A 19,169-nucleotide genomic window follows, 5' to 3' on the forward strand; every position below is an offset into this window, starting at 1 on the left:
TTACAATAGCATCAAATATGAAATATGTAGTTAGGGATAAATCTGACAAAAGATACAAAAGGTCTGTACATGCAAAATTTTAAGAAAATTGCTGAGATAAATTGAAAAGATGTGAATAAATGAAAAGATAGACCATGTCTACAGATTGAGAGATAATTTTGTTAAGATTTCACTTCTTTCCAAGTTTATCTATAGACTATAGTTTCAATCAGTATCACAGGAGATGTTTTAAGTAGGCCTTGAGAAAATGATTCTAAAATTCAATTGGGAGTACAAAGGACTTTTAATAGCAAAAATAAATAAATTTGATAAAGAACAAAGTTCGAGAGCAAACACTACCTGATTTCATTACTTTCTATAAAGTAAGATAAACAGATCAAGGAACAGAATAGAAGGTACAGACATGTATTTACCATCAATTTTCAACAAAGATGAAAAATTAATGCATTAGAGAATAAAGGATGCTTTGTCAACAAATGATATTGAAATGATTGGATCTCAATATGCAAAAAAATGAATTTTGATCTATACCTCTCACCATTTAAAATTATAACTGAAAATGCATCATAGATCTAAAAATAAAATCTAAAATGGTCATACTCGAGAAGAAAAGATAGGAGAAAATATTTGCAAACTTGGTTAGTTAGAGTTTTCAGATAAAACAGATAATTCAATAGGGGTGCAGGAAACATAGCTATGCCTCATTTATTCTTTTGTTGCAGAATAATCCCTTCCCTGATCCTCCTCTCCACACCTGCCCTCTTCACCTGTGTGCCCAGGCAATCTGTTTGTGTTGCTATAGATTAGTTTTCTTTTTCCAAAATGTTCCATAAAAGAATTGATGAATTTCACTCTTCAAAATTAAAAATACTGGGGAGGCACCTGTGGCTCAGTGGGTAGGGTGCTGTTCCCATATGCCGAGGGTGGTGTGTTCGAACCCAGCCCCAGCTAAACTGCAACAAAAAAATAGCCAGGCATTGTGGCAGGCGCCTGTAGTCCCAGCTACTCAGGAGGCTGAGGCAAGAGAATCACCTAAGCCCAGGAGTTAGAGGTTGCTGTGAGCTGTGTGATGCTACGGCATTCTACTGTCGCTTAAAAAAAAAAAAATTAAGAATTCTGATCTTCAGGTGGCACCTGTGGTTCAGTGAGTAGGGCGCCAGCCCCATATACCAAGGGTGGTGGGTTCAAACCTGGCCCCGGCCAAACTGCAACAAAAAAATAGCTGGGCATTGTGGCAGACACCTGTAGTCCCAGCTACTCAGGAGGCTGAGGCAAGAGAATCGCCTAAGCCCAGGAGTTAGCTGGAGATTGCTGTGAGCTGCGACACCACAGCACTCTACCAAGGGCAATAAAGTGGGACTCTGTCTCTAAAAAAAAAATTCTGATCTTCAAAAGACTGTTAAGAAAACAAAAGGACATACCTTCCACACTGGCTTGGTTGAAAAAAAAAAAAAAGGCAAACCACAAAGGGGAGAATATATTTCCAAATCACCTGAGATAAAAGCTTTGAATGCAGAGTACAAAAACAATTCTCAAAACACCTGTGGCTCAAGTGGCTAAGGTGTCAGCCTCATACACCTAAGGTAGTGGGTTCGAATCCAGCCTGGGCCCTCCAAACAACAATGACGGCTGCAAACAAAGATAGCTGGGTGTTGTGGTGGGCACCTGTGGTCCCAGCTACTTGGGAGGCTGAGGCAGAAGACTCACTTGAGCCCAGGAGTTTGAGGTTGCTGTGAGCTGTGATGCTACGGCACTCTACCCAGGAGAACAGCTTGAGGCTCTGTCTCAAAAAAAAAAAAAAAAACACACAATGGTACGAAAATAGCCCAATTTTAAAAAGGGCAAAAGTTCTAAACAAGAGAACACTTTACCAAAAATAATACTACATGGATGGGCAAATAAGCACATGAAAAAAAATTCTACTTCATTAGTCATTAACGAAATGAAAATTAAAACCACAGTGAGATCTCTCTATATACAACCTCCTAAAATGGCTAAAATGTTTTTAAAAAACTAACCACACTATTTTAAAGTGTTGGCAAGGATGTGGTTCAACTTTCATACAGTGTTGGGAGGAATGTAAAAATGGTATACCTATGTACCATTTGTAATGGTACACCCGTGTATACTCCACAGGAGCCATCCAGGGCCAGTTCCAGGACACCTGAGGGTGGAGGGCCGGGTGGCCAGCTCTGGATAGGGTGGACTGACCATGTCTCCATGTTGAAAAACAGTTGGCTGATTTCACAAAAAGTTGAACATATACTTAGCATATGATCCAGCTGGTCTACTTTTAAGTATATACCCAAAAGAAATGAAAGCAAAAGTCCACATAAGGACTTGTGAAGGAATGTTCATGGAATTTTTATCTATAGTACTCCCAAACTGGAAACAACTCAAATGTACATTGACAGGTGAATAGATACTGTGGCATATGTGTATAATGGTATATTTACTCAATAATAAAAAAGAATGAACTATCAATGTACACTACAACATCATATGTGAATCCCAAAATAATTATGGTGAGTGAAAGAAAGTAGATAAAAAGAGTAGATTCTGCTATAATTCCAGTTATGTAACATTTTAGAAAATGAAAACAGAATCAGATCAATGATTGCCCGGGACACAGGTGGATAGGGCAGGTGTGTAGAGGAGGATCAGGGAAGGAATGATAGAAGGCCAGAGGAATCTTTTGAGAGTGATGAATATGCTCTTTGTCTTTACTGTGGCAATGGATTTATGCTTGTCATATATGTCAAAGGCCCCTCCTAACTTTTCCTGTCCCTTGCGCCAAACTCATGGCAATACTCATTGTATTATACTTTAAAATTTACCAGATATTATTTAATACTCGTCTCAATGCCTCCTTGCTTCCTTTCTTACTTTTGCTCTTGTTTCTTATCTAAAATTTGCCCTTTTCTCTCCCTCTGACCTCTTCATCTGGTTAGTTACCAATCACCCTCACTCAACTCAACTATACTTTTTCATGAAGGGTTCACTGTGTCTAATTCTTCACACCCAACTTTCATGCCACCCAATTATAAAAGTATATACATATACCTGTAATACTTCTGCATCTCTGCCATTAGGCTAGCCACTTCGATTGGGTTTTTTTTTTTTTTTAATTCTTTCTTTTTTTTTCAGACAGAGTCTCACCATGCTGCCCTCAGTAGAGTGTTATAGTGTCACAGTTCACAGCAAGCTCAAACTCTTGGGCTTAAGCAATTCTCTTGCCTCAGCCTCCTGAGTAGCTGGGACTACAAGTGCCTGCCACAATGCCCGACTACTTTTTATTGCAGTTGTCATTGTCGTTTAGGTGGCCCAGGCTGTGTTTGAACCCGCCACCCTCAGTGTATGTGGCCAACACCATAACCACTGTGCTACGGGCACCAAGCCAAGCTACTTTATTTTTAAGGCATCTCTTCCCTCTCCAGAATGTGTGCTCCTTGATTATACTACTAATAATAATGATTGTTGAATGAAGAAATAATTAGGGGATCCTATGACAGCTGCCCCAGGCCCTTGTACCCTAATTGTTCACAGAGTGCCACCTGGTGAGGTGCCCACAAACCTAGGGATGTCCTCCAATTCCTTCCTTCATAGATAAAAAGAGCCTTTTCTTCCTCCCTCCCTGATATTCTCTTAGTCATACCAATTGAAGAAGAAAGCCTTCCCACTTGGTGAAGATCATCTCTACTTTTATTTTATACATAGGTCAATGGGCCCCATTTATATGTAAATACAGAGAGAATTCTACTGTACTTCCTCTTCCCTTTTTTCACAGTCACTGCCCAGTGATTGAGCCTCCCACCCCTGCCAACCACTGTCTAGAGGAACTGATAGCCTCCTGCAGTCAAAGTCTGTGACTCCCAGCCCTGTGACTCATGGCTCTGTGCAGAGAGTCATGTTTCCCAGAAACTTTCTTAACCAACCTGTACGTAGCTATGATTACTTCCCATTACCCAACATGGAGGACAGGATGACCATTGCCCTTTAGTTTCCTCCAATGAAGCTAGACTGGTAAAATATCTATCCCTGGCTTTTCTTTGACACGTACTTGCAGCCCTATCCACTCTTGAATTTAATGAACACTCAGAATTGTTTAAGATTAGATAGAAGCTTCAAGAATCTCTATCAACCCCATAAATGCATCAATTTACAAAGTTATAATTTGATAAAAAACAAAAACCAAAAAAGAACCTCTATCAGTTCTTGACCTTCAGAACTTATCTGATCTTAATTTTCAGTCTTATCTGATTCAATTTTAGAAGCCAATCTAGAGACGCAGCAGGATAGTTTTGACATTACACAGATATTACATTTATAAATTCTCCTCAAACAAAAATACAAACAGAAACAAAAAAAATGAAAAAATAAAAACAAACAAACAAATAAAGCAGGATATGGAAAAAAGGAAGTGAAAAGAATCTATGGTCAAATAAAGTTGGAGGTAAATGGGATTAAGTGAAAATAAAACAAAAATTTAATTAACAGGTTTTTTTAATTGTTTAAAATATTATTTTATTTTATTTATTTATTCTTTCTTTTTTCTTGAGCCAGAGTCTCACTCGGTCACCTTGGTAAAGTGACATGGTGTCATCATAGCTCACCATAACCTCAAACTCCTGGGCTTGAGCAATCCTCTTGCCTCAGCTTCCCAAGCAGCTGGGAGCACAGGCATCCACCACAATGCCTGGCTAGTTTTCCTATTTTTAGTAGAGACAGGTCTTGCTTTTGCTCAGGGTGGTCTTGAACTCCTGAGCTCAAGCCATCCACCTACCTTGGCCTCCCAGAGTGCTAGGATTACAGGTGTGAGCCACCGCATCCTGCCTTATTTTATTTCATTTTATTGTTTTCCATCTCTATAGAATCTTTATTAAACCTTTCATTTAAAATATATTTTTTTCAGGGGGTGCCTGTGGCTCAGTGAGTATGGTGCCAGCCCCATGTACCTAGGGGGGCGGGTTCAAACCCGGCCTTAGCCATACTGCAACAAAAAATAGCCGGGCATTGTGGTGGGCGCCTATAGTCCCAGCTACTCAGGAAGCTGAGGCCAGAGAATTGCCTAAGCCCAAAAGCTGGAGGTTGCTGTGAGCTGTGACACCACAGAACTCTACTAAGGGTGACAGAGTGAGATTCTGTCTCTAAAAAATATATTTTGGGGGGGCAGCACCTGTGGCTCAAAGGAGTAGGGCACCAGTGCCATATAACAGAAGTGGTGGGTTCAAACCCAGCCCTGGTCAAAAACTTCAAAAAGCATATATTTTTTTTCTCTAAATTCCACAATATTTTATTCTGATTTTGTTTTATGACATTTATCACTTTCTTTTTAAAAATGTATTCTTTTAATTTTTTTTTAAATTTCAATAGATTGGCCAGGCACAGTGGCTCATGTCTGTAATCCCAGCACTTGGGAGACCAAGGTAGGTGGATTGCCTGAGCTCACAGGTTCAAGACCAGCCTGAGAAAGTGTGAGACCCCACCTCTACAAAATAGCCAGATGCTGTGGTGGGCACCTGTTAGTCCCAGCTACTTGGGAGACTGAAGCAAGAGGATCACTTGAACCCAAGAGTTTGAGGTTGCTGTAAGGTAAGATGCCACAACACTCTACCAAGAGTGACCAAGTGAGACTGTCTCAAAAATAATAATCATAATTTCAATAGATTTAGGAGGTACAAGTGTTTTTTGGTTATACTGATGAATTGTATAATGCTGAAGTGAGGGGGTTTTAGTGTACCTATTACAGAATAGCGTACATTGTACCTAGTAGGTATTAGATTTTTATCCTTCACCCCCTTACCACTCTTCTCACTTTTTATTTTTTTTTTTTTTTTTGAGACAGAGTTTCACTCTGACACCCTTGGTGCTATGGCGTCATAGCTCATAGGAACCTCAAACTCTTAGGCTTAAGGGAGTCTCTTGCCTCAACCTTCCAAATAGCTGGGACTAGACACCACAATTCCCAGTGATCTTCCTAGTTTTTTAAATCAATGACTTCTGAAAAACTTGTTATAGGCTAACTTATGTTATGGGTTTCTAAGAGAAAAGTACACTTACATACTTTTTTATAAGAACAAACATATTCTTTTTTTTTTTTTTGGTAGAGACAGTCTCACTTTATCACCCTTGGTAGAGAACCATGGCATCACACAGCTCACAGCAACTTCCAACTCCTGGGATTAGTTGATTCTCTTGCCTCAGTCTCCCAAGTAGCTGGGACTACAGGCACCTGCCACAGCACCCGGCTATTTTTTTGTTACAATTTGGCTGGGGCTGGGTTTAAACCTGCCACCCTCAGGATATGGGGCCAGCACCCTACCCACAGAGCCACAGGCACCACCCAGAACAAACATTCTTATACTGAAAATTACTTATTCCAAAGCAACCTATAGACTTAATGCAATCCCCATCAAAGCACCAATGTCCTACTTTAAACATCTTGAAAAAATAGTACTTCCATTCACATGGAACCAGAAAAAAACCCAAATAGCAAACACAGTTCTTAGAAATAAAAACAATTCTGGAAGCATCATGTTGCCAGAGTTCAGGTTATATCACAAGGCTATAGTGATCAAAACAGCATGGTACTGGCATAAAAATAGAGATACAGATCTATGGAATAGGAAAGAGAATCTGGAGATGAACCCAGCCACGTATTGTCATTTAATCTTTGATAAGCCTTACAAAAACATGCAATGGGGAAAAGAATTCTTATTTAACAAGTGGTGCTGGGAGAACTTGTTATCCACATGCAGAAGACTGAAACTAGACCCACTCCTCTCACCATTGACAAAAACTGATTCTCATTGGATAAAAGATTTAAATTTAAGTCACAAAACAATCAAAATTCTAGAAGACAGTGTGGGGAAAACACTTGAAGATATTAGCCTGGGAAAAAACTTTATGAGGAAGACCCCACACACACCCAGCAACTGCAGCAACAACAAAAATACCTGGGACTTGATCAAGCTAAAAAGCTTTTGCACAACAAAGAGTACCATAAACAAAGCAAACAGACAGTCCTCAGAATAGGAGAATATTTTTACATGTTATGAATCTGACAAAGGCCTGATAACTAGAATCTACCCAGAGCTCAATTTTTTTTTTTTGTTTTGAGACAGAGCCTCAAGCTGTCCCCCTGGGTAGAGTGCTGTGGCATCACAGCTCACAGTAACCTCCAACTCCTGGGCTCAAGCGAGTCTCCTGTCTCAGCCTCCCAAGTAGCTGGGATCACAGGCACCTGCCACAACTCCCAGCTATTTTTTTGGTTGCAGCCATCATTGTTGTTTGGCGGGCCCAGGCTGGATTGGAAACTCACCACCTTATGTGTATGTGGCTGGCACCTTAGCCACTTGAGCCACAGGCACCGAGCCCAGAGCTCAAATTAAACAATAAGAAAAGTGCAAACAACCCTCTCTATAAGTAGGCAAGTGATTTGAATAGAAACCTCTCTGAAGATGACAGGTGAATGGCCAAAAAACACATGAAAAAATGCTCATTGTCTTTAATCATCAGAGAAATGCAAATCAAAACCATTCTAAGATATCACCTAACCCCAGCAAGATTAGCCCATATCACAATGTCACAAAACACCGAATGCTGACATGGAAGAGGAAAGAAGGGAACATGCTACACTGCTGGTGGGATTGCAAACTAATTTAGCCCTTTTAGAGAGAAGAATGGAGAATCCTCAAAAATCTAAATGTAGACCTTCCATTTGACCCTGCAATCTCATTACTAGGTATCTACCCGAAGAACATAAATCATTTTGCCACAAAGACATTTGCACTAGAATGTTTATTGTGGCTCAATTCAAAATTGCCAAGTCATGGAAGCAACCTAAGTGCCTATCAACCCATGAATGGATCAACAAACTGTTGTATATGTATACCGTGGAATACTATGCAGCTATTAAAAAGACAGAGACTTTTTACATCTTTTACATTGACCTGGATGGTGTTAAAATACATTCTTCTTAGTAAAGCAAGAATGGAAAGATGAATATTAAATGTACTCCATACTTATATGAAATCAATATATAAACAATCACATGTTCCTAAGAACAATAAAACACCATTATAGTCCAGTTTGGGGGTAGACGGAAGTGGGAGGGGGGGAGGATATATGGCAGAGGAAGGGAGGGTATGAGGCAGAATCTCACCTAATGTGCACACTGTGAGAGTGTACAACACGCTCCCTGGGTGAAGGGCTCTTCTACAAATGGAACTTTGCCCTAGAAGTGAGAACAATGAAACCTAAATATTGTACCCTCATATTAATTTGAATAAAGTTTTTTAAAAAAGAAAGTTACTTATAAACTACTCAAAGAACATAGCATTCCATGGAATATAGTTAGTTTGATAAACACTAACTTTGGAATCAGACAGATCTAGTTTTCAACTCTGTTAGTACCACCTACTGGAAATATAGCCTTTTAGGTGAGAGCTTTACAGCAAACAATGTAACCTAATCATCTGTACCCTAATATTAATCTGAAATTTTAAAAAGATAATAAATAATAAAAAAGAAATGTAGCCTTGAGCAACTTGCTTAACCCAACTTACATAATTTCCTTAATGTTTAAAATGGTGATACTCATCTCTACCTCATAGAATTTCTGAGGACTGAATAAGATAGTATTTCCTAGGTGGCCTGGTACCTGAGTACCTGGTTCAGGGAACACTGGCTAAAAGATCAAGATCAGAGCTTACCCTCCAGTCTATTCCTAAGAGTGACCATAAGCTTTCTGATACATTTTTAGGAATAAAATACGAGAGCCAGAAGGCTTTTAATCCTTTGCTTCTTTCACTTCTTGGAAATACCTTTTTTAAGAGACGTTTTGTGTGCCCTTTGTAAAACAATTCAAACAGTAAAGAAAAATACAAAGAAGAAAGCATGAAATCTGAAACTCCCATCTGTCAGATAAAACCTTCATCAGGGCAGCACCTGTGGCTCAAAGGAGTAGGGCGCCAGCCCCATATACCGGAGGTGGTGGGTTCAAACCCAGCCCCAGTCAAAAATAAAACACTGCAGAAAAAAACCCTCATTAACACTTTTGGTGAACGTCTTTCCAGACATTTCTCCATATATTTTTCTCTGTGTATAGACCTATTTGTCAATTTGTGTACAAGAGGATTTGGCTGGGTGGACACAGTGGTTTACACCTATAATCCTAGCACTCTGAGAGGGTGAGGAGGGTGAAATGCTCAAGTCAAGCTCAAGAGTTCCAGACCAACCTGAGCAAGAGCAAGACCCTGTCTCTACTAAAAATAGAAAAAATTAGCCAGGCTGTGTCAAGCACCTATAGTCTTAGCTACTCAGGAGGCTGAAGCAAGAGAATTGCTTGAGCCTAAGAGTTTGAGGTCGCTCTGAGCTATTATACCCCAGCACATTACTGAGGGTGACAAAGTGAGACTCTGTCTCAAAAATTAATTAATTAATTAATTAAAAATAAATAAAAATATACTTTTTCTTGAAAAAAAGATATTTGAGGCTGTGATTAACAAAATGTTTTTTAAATAGGAGCATAAGTCTGTTCTCTATGAGGGCCCCCTAATTAAGGCCTTCTTGTCCAAATAAAATTTTTTTTCAGAAGCAACAGAATGATAGTTTATTAGAGGATAGAAAAGCTTCCAATACTATAGAAGGGGTCCCAAACAGGTTGCTGGTTCACATAATTTTAGATAGATAGTTCACTTGTCATCACAAGGTGCAAATTCCTCATAAACATATATTATTTATAATCCTCATATCAACACTGCAATTTAGATGTCTTTAGCCCCATTTTGCAAACAGAAAAGCCAGATCTCACTCAGCATCCAGGCCTGGCACAGAGTCAAATACAGGGTGCAGGCCAAGATCTTTCAGGCCCCAAATTCTTTCACAGTCCTTCCACAGTCCCAAGAGCCCGTGCCCATTTCATGCCTCCACTCATCTGTAGCAATGTGGTGAGCATGTAAGTCTTTCATTGGCCACAATCTGAACTCCTGTGAGCAGTGGCTGAAGAAGGGTGGGGACTATGGATGTACATTTCTTTGAGGGAGTAGTAAGCAGTTGTAGCGGAAAGGTGATTGTGAAATACAAAACAAAGCCAAAGCATCAACTTTTGTTCATTAGTTTCCTCTCATTTCTCCATCAACTTAGCAAGGAATGTGTCTTTCATCTTATTCCTCCCTGAAATCATGGTTTGGAAAAAAACATTTTCCCTTCCCAGTTGCTGTCAAGGGAGAGAATTTAGTGATTCAAAGAAGAGAAAAATAGGCTGAGTGCCATGGCGGGTGGATTGCTTGAGCTCAGGAATTCACGACCAACCTGAACAAGAATGAGACCCCATTTTTAAAAAAAAAAAAAATAGCCTGACATTGTGTGTGGGCACCTGTAGTCCCAGCTACTTGGGAGGCCGAGGCAAGAGAATCACTTGAGCCCAGGAGTTTGAAGTTGCTGTGAACCATGATGCCACAGCACTCTACCAAGGGTGATGAAGTGAGACTCTGTCTCAAAAAAAAAAAAAAAAAACAGATGAAAATAAGGAAGAAGAAAAGGGGGGTAAAAAGTGAGAAGAGGCAAATCTGGATCATGTGAGAGGCTCACTTCTTCCCATTTGGGAGCTTAGCAAGATGCTACAAGGGCCTACTCCCTAAATCAGGAACATTTTACCTGGAACAGTTACCATGGCTACAGAGTTAAGAAACTAGAGGTTCATTCTTCATCTTTTTCTAAAAATATGTAGAACTTTGCAGTAGCAGATCTGTGTCAGCAGGCCACCTATGCCCAGCTCAAGCAAGACTCTTCATGGGATAAGGAAAGCCATTTCTGTGATATTTCTATCAAAAACTTAAATAACCTCAATTGAATCATGAGGAAACCCAAGTAGAGAAACATTCTAAAAATGAACTGGCCTAGAATCTTCAAGAATACTGTCCTGATGAAACAAAGAAAAACTCAATAACTGCTCAGACTAGAGACTAAAGAGACAGGGCAGTAGAAGGCAATAAATGACCAGAGATTTTCTTTTGCTATAAATAATATTAATGGGTAATTGGTGGAATCAGAATAAAATCTATAGATTGTTTATAATATTCTTATCAGTGAGCGGCAACTGTGGCTCAGTGTGTAGGGCACCGGCCCCATATACCAAGGGTGGTGGGTTCGAGCCCGGCCCCAGCCAAACTGCAACAGAAAAATACCTGGGCATTGTGGCAGGCAACTGTTGTCCCAGCTACTCAGGAAGCTGGGGCAAGAGAATCGCCTAAGCCTAAGAGCTGGAGGTTGCTGTGAGCTGTAATGCCACAGCACTCTACCAAGGACAATATAGTAAGATTCTGTCTCTAAAAAAAAAAAGAAAAAGCCATGGAAAGGTAAAGCCAATCTGGGAAAGAAAACATTAACATTTGGGAAATCCAGTGAAAGGGGTTTAGACATTTTTCATGCTATTTCTTAAAATGTTTCTGTAGTTTTTGTCAAAAATTCTTTTTAAAAAGTTGGAAACGCTGAGGCAAGAGAATCACTTAAGCCCAAGAACCTGAGGTTGCTGTGAGCTGTGATGCCACAGCACTGTACTGAGGGCGACTTAGTGAGACTCTATCTCAAAAAAAAAAAAGTTGAAAACAAGTAAACAATCTAAAAAATTCTGATCTCAAAATCATCCAGGTTCTCAGTAGTAGAAACATTGAGATGCTACCATAGTTATTTTTAGAAGAATGAACCATAGGATAATTCTTTAACACCTCTATTTGCTCCTGATAAAAAGTAAATACTAAGCCATGAACTCAAATTTACTTGAACAAGTTTTATAAGATGTGAGACATCAAAATTGTTTTTTACCTCTATTTCTCAACCTAGTTCCTCTGAAATAGAAAATGTGAAACAAAAGTTTGGCAAAATAAAAATATATTAAATATTTAAATGTCAGCATATTGGTTTCAGATCCATTGGATTAAGTTATAATTTTTTGCTTGTTTAATTAAAATACTCTGTAAATATCTGTCTGTATGTAAGGAAACTACGGTCTAATGGTGCCTATTTAAAAAGAAATCTCTGCCTCAGCACCTATAGCACAGTGAACAGTGCCATCTACATACACCTAGGCTAGTGGGTTCGAACCTGGCCGGGGCCAGGTAAAACAACAACGACAACTGCAACAAAAAATAGCTGGGTGTTGTGGCAGGTGTCTGTAGTCCCAGCTACATGGGAGGCTGAGGCAAGAGAATAGCTTAAGCCCAGAGTTTGAGGTTGCTGTCAGCTATGACGTACAGCACTTTGCCAAGGGTGACATAGTAAGACTGTCTCAAAAAAATAAAAAAAGGAAAGAAATCTGTAAGAAAAGGGAATGTAGGTGGCACCTGTGGCTCAGTGAGTAGGGCACCGGCCCCATATACCAAGGGTGGCCAAACTGCCACAAAAAAATAGCCAGGCATTGTGGTGGGCACTTGTAGTCCCAGCTACTAGGGAGGCTGAGACAAGAGAATCACCTAAGCCCAAGAGCTGGAGGTTACACAGAGTTGTGACACCACGGCACTCTACCAAGGGTGACAAAGACACTGTCTCTTAAAAAAAAAAAGAAAGAAAGAAAAAAGGAAAGGGAATACGGAAATGCATACCTTTCTCTTTCCCAAAACCTACTTCCAGACAGCCTTCGCTAACTGACTACCCAGGTCCCAGCTCTATCCTTCCCTCCTCTGCCCCAACAGCCACTCAGAGTCCAGCTCTCCCTAGCAGTGCAGTTTCCCTGGGCTCCATTGATCAGCACTCTGCAGCTGAGTCCAGGAAGCTTCCTGAGGGTAGGTGCCTGGTCTCTAGGGCCCGGGGTCATCTACACATCGTGCATGTTCATTGCGTACAAGAAGTGGTGTGGGCTGACTAATCTAGGAAACCAGACTGCTGTAACTGAGCTAATACAATATTTCCTAGAACGGAAGCTGAGCTAAAAAGAATATCTGTAACATTGCAAAAAGCTCCACCCTTCCTTTTGATCTAGTGGAAAACTAGGTTGAGGAGGAAAACCCTGACTCTTCTCCCTCATTTCAAGGCATATCCTATCAGTTCTGCCATGTGGCTGTCTTGGGTGTAGCCTCACCCAGAGTTAGGCCCATGACCTATCAGGTCAGTGATTTCAACTTCCTTCCACTTTCAGGCACCAAGTAGGAGGAAGGGCTTTCCACTGGCTGTGGTCCCACAATACTGCTTTGCTGTACTATAGCCTCACTTGCTTATGCTCATTTCTAACATGCTTGGGGTACACACTTCTGTGGCTTCACTTCTACGGTGCCCTTGGCCTGGAATGTCATTACCCCCAGCCTCCCTAGCAAATTCATACTTCTTTGAAAGTGAACCCAAGTAGTCATCTCCTCTTCCAAGGAGTCTTTGGAACACTCCTAAACTCCCGTATTTTGTGCACATTCTCCATCTGTTGCAGAAAAGAGCATGTGGTATTGTGTATCGCTGTGTCTGTCCTCCATGCTAGATTCTACAATGGCTTTGAGATGGATAACCATCTCTCTTGTGTCACTAGCACTGGGCACTATTTCTGACCACTACTATGTTGCAAAAGAGGAGTGGAGAAGGAGAACAGGAGAGGTCAGCCAGAGGGCACAAGAAATCAAGGCTTATTGGAGTTAGTCTTTATAGTCTGTGCCTCTTGTCAATGAAGAAAGCGAGGTCGCTTGGATGGTGGTAAATGTAGCTGTGAAGGCCTGGGCTTTCAGTCATGCTCCAGGGATCTAAAAATTCCAAATCCTTTCACTTAAAAACTAAATACTCTTCACTGGCCCACACAGGAAATATCACAGGAAATTATGTTTCTGTTCAGCCTTTGCTCTCATTCAACCACAATTTCAAAACAGTATAGATTCCTCTCAAGATTGAGAAAGCAAAACTTCTTTGTTTATCCAGCAGTTAAGATTCTTCTTTTTCTCAATTTTCTTCCAAAGCACGCACAGAATATGTTACCTCACCTCCCTTGGAGGCACCCAACACTTGAATATTAAGTGAATTCATTAAAGAGTCTGGTCTTTATTTTTAAATTGAAGGCCAAATAGCCCCTGAGGTGCTTTGGAAATCTATAGCCCTGGATCATCCCCACCCCTAGCTCTTAGGAGGGGGTGCATGTGATTGCAGAGAACTTTCCCTTCAAGCCTCTAGGCATAATGAAGGAGATTCTCCCCGATCTTAGAAGAGGAACACTCTGATATAGAGTTTGCTGTGGTGAACACTCTGATACAGTGGTCACGAAAGTCAAGACAAAGTTTGGCTCTCACTTTTCTGAGCTCTTAGTTAGCACAGGAATTGGAAATTATTACAACATCAAGTTTTGTGGGTTGCTTTTTATAACATATATCAATATTCATGTTTGATAACTAACTTATCAAATAGTTGGGGGGAGCCCTGAATATCAAAATACTTTTCCTGCTCTTTAAAAGCCAATAATCTAAGTATCTTTTAGAGGTGTCTATTTTTCACCTCCTAAAATACAGTTACTTAAAAAAAAAAAAAGCAGTTACTAAACGCATCGTGGTGCTGTCATTTTTAGTTGTGTTTCTGTTCAGTGGATCTAAGGAATCACAATGGGAATCACTCACTTTAATTTTGTAAATTTCTCGGGGCCGCACCTGTGGCTCAGTGGGTAGGGTGCCAGCTCCATTTACCAAGGGTAGTGGGTTCAAACCCAGCCCCAGCCAAACTGCAACAAAAAAATAGCCAGGCATTGTGGTGGGCGCCTATAGTCCTAGCTACTTGGGAGGCTGAGGCAAGAGAATTACCTAAGCCCAGGAGCTAGAGGTTGCTGTGAGCTGTGTGACACCATGGCACTCTACCATGGGTGATAAAGTGAGATGCTATCTCTACAAAAAAAAAGAAAAATAGATTTTTGAAAATTTCTCAAATGGAGAAGATCCATACCTCCCAGCTGGATATGGATTCTCTCCTTACTTTAAAAATCACAGGACCACAGGCTTGGCTCCTGTAGCTCAGCAGCTACAGCACCAGCCACATACACTAGAGCTGGTAGGTTCAAATCCAGCCTGGGCCTGCGGAACAACAATGACAATTAAAACCAAAAAATAGCCAGGTGTTGTGGCAGATACCTGTGGTCCCAGCTGCTTGGGAGGCTGAGACAAGAGTATTGCTTAAACCCAGAATTTTGAGGTTGCTGTGAGCTGTGACACCATAGCACTGTACCCAGGACAACATAGTGAGACTCTGTCTCAAAAAAAAAAAAAAAAAAAGGCTCAAGGTGGTGCCTGTAGCTCAATAGGCAAGGGCGCTGGCCACAAACACCTAGGGTGGCAGGTTCGAAACTGGCCCAGGCCTGCTAAGCAACAATGACAACTGCAACCAAAATAAATAAATAAATAAATAAATAACAGAGCATTGTGGCAGGATCCTGTAGTCCCAGCTACTTGGGAGACTGAGGCAAAAGAATCACTTAATCCAAAGAGTTTGAGGTTGCTGTAAGCTGTGATGACACAGCACTCTATCCAGGGCAACAGCTTGAGACTCTGTCTCAAAAAAAAAAAAAAAAAAAAGGCTTAGCACCTATAGCACAGTGACTATGGCACTGGCCACATACACTGAGGATGGTGGGTTCAAATCCAGCCCAGGCCAGCTAAAACAACTATGACAACTGCAACAAAGAATAGCCAAGCATTGGGGCGGGGGCTTTTAGGTCCCAGGCTACTGGGGAGGCTGAAGCAAGAGAATCACTTAAGCCCAAGAGTTTGAGGTTGCTGTGAGCTGTGATGTGATAGCACTCTACTGAGGGTGACATAGTGAGACTCTGTCCCCCACCCAAAAAAAAAAAAAAGAAAAAGAAACCACATCCTTAAAATATGATTTCATAGCCTAGTAAAAGAAATTTGATGAGATTGGATGAGAAACAATACAATATGGCTAACTTTTCATTTTCAAATCAATATAACAAGAAATTTCAACTACTAACATCATATTTTCATTTAAAAAAAAAAAAAAAGGACAATTCTAACCAACTCCCCAAAGCAGGATAGATCTAAGTTCAAAATAAATGAAAGTTAAAAAAAAAAAGAAAGAAATCACACAACCAATTTTCAAAAGACCAAGAGCACATAGAAAATCTCTCCAACTCCATTTCACACAGAAAGCTCCAAGCATCAGAAATTACTACCCACAGTAATTCAAGCTCTGAAGCAATTTAAGCACATGAATGCCCTAACTCAAAGAGATCTATCAGAAAATGCAAACCTAGGTAAATCGAAAGTATTTCTGGGCTGAGCACAGAGGCTCATGCCTATAATCCTAGCCCTATGGAAGGCAGAGGTGAAAGGATTGCTTGAACACAGGAGTTCAAGACCAGCCTAAGTAAAGTGAGACCATGTCTCTACTAAAAATAGAAAAATAAGCTGGGTATTGTGTCAGGTACCTGTGATCCCATTTACTCCGGAGGCTGAGGGAGAAAGAACTCTTGAACCCAGACGTTTGAAATTGCTGTGAGCTATGACGATGCCACTATACTCTAGCCTGGGTGACAGAACAAGGCTCTGTCACAAAAAAAAGAAAAAAAATTTATTTCCAACCTGATTGCCTTTGGGGATATTGCTAGGATCTTGCTGATTTGTTTTTTTAACTTCCTTCACCACTTGTGAAACAATGCAGGAAATTTTACATGTACTAGGGAGTTAAGGAGACTTCCGTGAAGGTATCCCCTAGCCCACATAAGATGGCAAGCTGGGTTAAAGTCTTGAGTCTTACCTTTTTCAGTCCTTCAGGCAGAATTTGGTGATGATCCTTGTGGCCGTTGAGACAAGATTGGTAACACGGGTGTCTAGGGCTATTTGTGTGAAAGGAGAAGTGAACAGAGAAAAAATACGATCACACTGTGATGACAGGAAGCCCAGAAGAGAAGATAGAGGAAGTGAGGCTGAGTCCACCCCCTTAGCCTCAGAGATTCAATTCTTCCCCAGTGGCTTTTTAGAAACTGCCTTCCATGGCCCACCCTAAACTGGTTTCTGTGAAACAAAAAACTGAAAACCAACTTAGTTTAGGCACTAATCTGTGAGCACTGGCAGATTCTAGGGGTGATTTCAGTGATAATTTTTGATTAAAAACAGATAAGCCTTTTCTTTTCTTTTCTTTCTTTCTTTTTTTTTTGAGATAGAGTCTTACTCTGTCACCCTGGGTTGAGTGCCATGGTGTCATCATAGCTCACATCAACCTCAAACTTTTGGGCTCAAATTATTTTCTTACTTCCACCTTCCAAGTAGCTGGGACTACAGGTGCCTGCCGCAATGCCCGGCTAATTTTTCTATTTTTAGTAGAGACAGGCTTGCTCTTCCTCTCTCTCAGGCTGGTCTCAAACTCCTGAGCTCAATAATCCACCCATCTCAGCCTCCTGGAGACTTAGGATTACAGGTGTGAGCCACTACACCTGGCCTATTTATTTACTTATTTATTTTTAATCATTTTTGTTTGTTTGGGTTTTGGAGGCAGAAAACACTTTGTCACCCTTGGTTGTTGGTAGAATGCTGTGGCATCATAGCTCACAACAACATCAAACTCTTAGGCTCAAGCCATCCTCTTGCCTCAGCCTCCCAAGTAGCTGAGACTATAGGTGCCCACCACAATGCCCACCTATTTTTTAGAGATGAGGTCTCCTTCTGGCTCCAGCTGGTCTCAAACCTGTGATCTCAGGCAATCTACCCAGCTTGGCCTCCCAGAGTGCTTGGATTATAGGCATGAGCTACCACACCCAGCCCATTATTTATTTTTTCTGAAACAAGTCTCACTTATTGACCCAGGCTAGAGAACCATGACATCAGCCTAGGTAACAGCAACCTCAAGCTCCTAAATTCAGGCAATTCATCTGCCTCAGCCTCCCAGAGTGCTAGGATTAGAGGTGTGGCCATCATGCCCCACCCAGTATCTAAATTAGTTCAGTGAACTAGACTCCTTAGTCTCAAGCTTGCCCCTCCCTAAGTGTCCATCTTCTCTGGGAAAGACCTGGCTGGCCTCCCAGCTCCCTGAGTCAGAACCCAGGTGTCGTCCTAATTTGCTCTCTCTCACACATCACCACCTGTTATCAACCACCAAGTCCTATACATTATTCCTTGCCTAAATATTTTTCTAATAAAGCCACTTCTCTCCAACCCCATAAACATCATGTTAATCCTTATCTCTCACCTGGGGACAAGATCTCAGCCCCCCAGGAGAGAAGATCTTTTTTTTTTTTTTTTTGAAGTTTTTGGCCTGGTCTGGGTTTAAACCCAACACTTCCGGTATATGGGGCCAGCGCCCTACTCCTTGACTCACAGGCACAGCCCCTGAGAGGAGATCCCTTCAAAACAAAAATTTAATTACATCGTTCCTCAGCTTACAACTCTCCACTGGCCATTCTTCTCCATCCCCTTCAGTTATCCAACTGGATAATGCTGGGTATGGAATTCCTTTGGGTTCTTTTTCTCTGTCCCCTTTGCTCCTTCGCCCCCTCATATCTTCCCAGTTCTTCCTATTTGTCCTCCACATCTCTGCTCCTCCAGAAAACCTTCCAAACAGCACCAGTTGGTCCTGTTCAATGCTCCTAATGCCCATAGACATCTGCCCACCTCCTATCTGTCTTTGTTTTTAACTGTTTTTCCAACTAGACTCAAAGCTCTGTAGGTTCCGTGTTGCTCTGTATGCATTGAATGATCTTGTTTACTATTGTATTTTCAGTGTCTAGTATTGTACAGTCTGGCACATAAGAAGTGCTCTAAAAATATTTTAATAGCTTCAGGTAATGTAAGGCCTGAAAGTTAGAAAGGGTAGAAAGTAAGAGGAAGAAAGAAAAAGTAGAGTCAACATCTGCAGAGAGAGAAGTGGTTACTAAAGGGGAGATCTTCGGAATATAGGGAACATCTCAAAATAAGAATTGGTAAAATTGGGCCGGACATGATGGCTCACACTGTAATCCCAGCACTTGGGAGGCCGAGATGGGCAAATTGCCTGAGCTCACAGGTTCGAGGCTAGCTTGAGCCAAAGCGAGACCCCTGTCTCTAAAAATAGCCAGACATTGTGACAGGTACCTGTAGTCCCAGCTACTTGGGAGGCTGAGGCAAAAGAATTATTTGACTCCAAGAGTTTGAGATTGCTGTGAGCTATAATGCCACAGCACTCTACTGAGGGCTACAAAGCGAGACTCTGTCTCAAAAGGAAAAAAAAAA

The 19,169-nt window shown here is 41.0% G+C and overlaps 1 protein-coding gene across 2 annotated transcripts in view; it reads right to left on the reverse strand.

Annotated features, from left to right (window-relative positions):
• CD53 (CD53 molecule) overlaps positions 1-16,882 on the reverse strand; it is a 28,137-nt gene extending 11,255 nt beyond the window's left edge. Inside the window, exon 1 of one of the 2 annotated variants that reach the window (XM_023509844.1) lies at positions 16,723-16,882. The gene's annotated coding sequence lies outside the window, so the exon portion shown is untranslated. Of the gene's footprint in view, positions 1-8,164; positions 8,191-16,722 lie in introns of those variants that run through there. The other variant, XM_023509845.1, reaches the window with a different exon arrangement.
• Between the last annotated feature and the right edge of the window lie 2,287 nt (positions 16,883-19,169).

Source organism: Otolemur garnettii, unplaced genomic scaffold (genome assembly GCF_000181295.1).
Source record: "Otolemur garnettii isolate 467f Iridium unplaced genomic scaffold, OtoGar3 scaffold00010, whole genome shotgun sequence".
Classification (NCBI taxonomy): Eukaryota; Metazoa; Chordata; class Mammalia; order Primates; family Galagidae; genus Otolemur; species Otolemur garnettii.